The sequence below is a fragment of the Centruroides sculpturatus genome, unplaced genomic scaffold (assembly GCF_000671375.1).
Source record: "Centruroides sculpturatus isolate CEXI.00-Female unplaced genomic scaffold, Cexi_2.0 scaffold15, whole genome shotgun sequence".
In the NCBI taxonomy this organism is placed as follows: domain Eukaryota; kingdom Metazoa; phylum Arthropoda; class Arachnida; order Scorpiones; family Buthidae; genus Centruroides; species Centruroides sculpturatus.
In genome coordinates, this window is record NW_019384585.1 from 1,672,943 (window position 1) to 1,676,113 (window position 3,171).

Here is a 3,171-nt window from a genome sequence, read left to right on the forward strand (position 1 = left end):
TTTTTTTATTTTGTACAAACAAAATAAATATATTGAAAAATATAAAAACAATAAAAAATTATACTTCAGATGTTAATTTAGTATCAAAAACGTAAAATATTTGAGTAGCCCAAGAAATAGCCGAAGATTGCAGTGCCACAGCACTAGCGAAAATTTAAATTTGCCGACTAGAATGCTTTCGGATAACAGATGTTTCAGATAACCAGCTTTCGGATAAACGACGCTCTACTGTATTACATTCTCTCAGAGAGAAAAAATTCTAACCGTATAACCTCACATTCACAAATTAAAATAATAATAAAATCTTAAAAAACTTTAAAAAACGTTATTACATTTGTTTTCAATCATTTACACATGCAGATCAAATCACATAGAACATGGACTTTTATTTACTAATTTTAACAAAATAAAAATGAAATTATGTTTGTTATTTATTTTTTATTTTAGTATACCATATTTTACCCCCAGCAATTTATAGTAAATTCTAATGCATGTATACATCTTCCCCAAATATGCAATGGTATTTTTTTCAACTTGATATTTATTTTAAAAGAACTATTATAACATAATTTACATAGTCCAATAATATGAAAGATCATTACATTTATATATTTTGTCAGCATATGACAATAAATTACAATAGTTCTGTCTATATCAATAGTTCCACTGTGTATCACAGATTATATAAACAAGAAAACATGCAGCCAATCATTTAGTAAAAACAAATTTAATTAGATATATACTGATATATTTTGTTCTGTTATAATTAAACTACAATTTTTATGAATGTTAAAATAAAAATATATTGCATATTAGTTTAAATTACATTAATTTATTAATTATATTTTTGAAAATTCAGATTATAACTAATTATGTCAAAGCATTTTGTTTATACATAAGCCAAAATTAATAATAATTTGGGTTTTAATTTTCTGTTCCAAATGTCATTTATCTAAAAATAAATTGTTAATACAAGCACAGCGAGTTTGGCTGCATTTCAAGACAAGTGAAATAATCTATTTTCTTTAAGCAATAAAGTTTTTATAAAATAATATCAAAATTAATTGGTTTATGTATATATCATACTGAATTTGTTGGGGATAAAATAGTTATGTATATATTGTAATTATACTATAATTATACAAATTGTAATCACTTATTAATCTCTATTAAGTCATGCATAAAATTTTTAAATCTACATTATTCAAATGGCATCTTAGTTAAATTGCATTTGTATCATAATTAAATAAATTATAGTAAATTTGTTATTAGTATTATTGAAATAATGAAAACAATAAGTAGGATATTTCAGGTTTGAATAAATAAATAAAAACCATTACATTATGAAATTATATGATGTTATTTGAGAATAAGTGATCAAAGAAAAGTAGTTAGAGTTAAAAAGTTTTATGTAACTTTAATTATTACTTTAAATTTATTAATTCTCTAATTAGAAATTTTTTATTGGAAGAGAAGATTGTAATACTTTTTTGGATGTTATTCATTAGTACAGATTTCATTTGTTATCATTTGTTAGTCATTTTATAGATATTCTAATATTAAATAAAATTATGCAGTAGAGATTTTAGTAATTAGTTAAAAATGTATTGCATTTATTGCAAAAACACAGTAGAACCTATTTAAAAAGATTATTTTGATATTCTGTTTACAAATCCTAAGTACAAATTTATCAGTATATCTTAATGATATGCTGATATGAAGCACTTATAAAGATAAACAAGTAATTTATGTGATACACTTCTTGTCTAGTCTTGTGTTGAATTATACGAGTGCTAAGGTGACTTTTCTTTTTCGCTAGACTAAAAAGAAAAGCCACGTTAGCACCTGTATAATTCAAAGTACAGTGGGTGATCGGTTAACAAACAGATTGGATAACAAACACTTTCGTGAAAGATTTTTATGTTCGGATAACGAACACATGATTGGATAATGAACACCCCACAGAACAAACACAAGAAGAAGCGACATAAAATAATGAATACTGATTGGTCTTCCCTTGTCTTCAGACAACAATTCGAAACTTTTCAGAGTGAGGGAGACATTGACATCAACACTCAAGTTGGTATATACTGATCAGATAGTATTCCTCCGAACTTTGAAACTCTCCCTTGTAATTCCAGCCTTTTATTTTTCTTACAAAACAATTCTTTTATGTATTTGCGAGACTGTCGGGTAGGCACTCGTTAAGTTTTGCGTGTGTTTTTCTTTTTGAAAGATGAGAATATAATAGCAGAGGTAGAGAGTGAGCAGAAGATACCTAATGTTGCTGGGTAGTATGGCTTGAACAGGTCTACAGTAGGCTGCAATTCAATCTTATTTCAGAAAAATACTGTATAATCAAGAAGACTCAAGCAGCTAAAGGAGTAACAAAAATCACATCTGAGAAATAAAGAAAATCGAAGAGTTTCTAATGGAACCTGAAACGGATCTGACGACAGAAGAATGCCAAGAACTCTTGAATGAAGAACACCAAGAAACTTGGCGAGATATGTTTTCTTCTGAAAAAGAGGATTAATGCCGATATCTGTTATTAAAGATCCTTTGAAGAAGTGGGAGGATGTCAGAATGGCATCCAAACCAGGTTGAGTCTTGGGAATTTCTACAATTGAAATGCTATTAATTACTTACAAAAAATCCTGAAGAAGAGAGAAAAGCAATCGACATTAGACAGATTCTTTAACCCTTTCAAACGAAAAAAAAACATGTAAACTAATAAAAACACAAGACTTGTGTATGTATGTATTTTTATTATTACATATAAATAAATGTACTAAGAAAGTATATATTTTTTATTTTTGGGGGTCTCCAGACAGATTCTTTAACCCTTTCAAATGGAAAAAACATGACTAATAAAAATGCAAGATTTCATATGTATGTATTTTTATTATTACATATAAATAAATGTACTAAGAAAGTATATATTTTTTATTTTTGGGGGTCTCCAGAAAAATTAATTAAATTGCCATTAAAACCTATGGTAAATCGATAATCAGTTAACGAACAATTCAGATAGCGAATAAAGTCTTGGAACGGATTATGTTCATTAACTGATCACCCACTGTAATTATTTATTGTGATATTGTCACAATGTTAGGCTGCAATTTTTAATCATCTTTTAACTTTAAAAAATCACATGATTTCCAGTCTGGA